We start from the raw sequence: 570 nt of genomic DNA, 5'->3' as shown, positions 1-570 counted from the left end.
GATGAGGAAGAGGAAAGGATGAGGACGAGAATGATAATGAGGATAGGATGAGGATGAGCAGGAGGATAGGATGAGGATGTGAATGAGGATGAGGATGAGAATGACGAAGAGGATGAGGATGAGGATAAGGATAAGATGAGGAAGAGGAAGAGGATGAGGATGAGGATAGGATGAGGACGATAATGAGGATGAGGATTAGGATGAGGATAGGATGAGGATGAGAATGAGGATGAGGATGAGGATAGGATTAGCACGAGAATGAGGATAGAACGTGGATGAGGATGAGGATAGGATGAGGACGAGGATGAGGATGAGGATGAGGATGAGGATGAGGATAAGGAGGAAGATAGGATGAGGACGAGAATGAGAATTAGTATTGGATGAGGTCAGACGAGGATAGGATGAGGATTGTAATGAGGATGAGGATGAGGATAGGATAAGGAGGAGGATGTGGAGGAGGATGAGGACGAGGATGTGAATATGGATGAGGATAAGGATAGGATGAGGATGAGGATGAGGATGAGGATGAGGATGAGGATGAGGATGAGGATGAGGATGAGGATGAGGATG

Source organism: Lupinus angustifolius, chromosome LG06 (assembly GCF_001865875.1).
Source record: "Lupinus angustifolius cultivar Tanjil chromosome LG06, LupAngTanjil_v1.0, whole genome shotgun sequence".
Classification (NCBI taxonomy): domain Eukaryota; kingdom Viridiplantae; phylum Streptophyta; class Magnoliopsida; order Fabales; family Fabaceae; genus Lupinus; species Lupinus angustifolius.
This window is presented reverse-complemented; position numbering follows the sequence as displayed.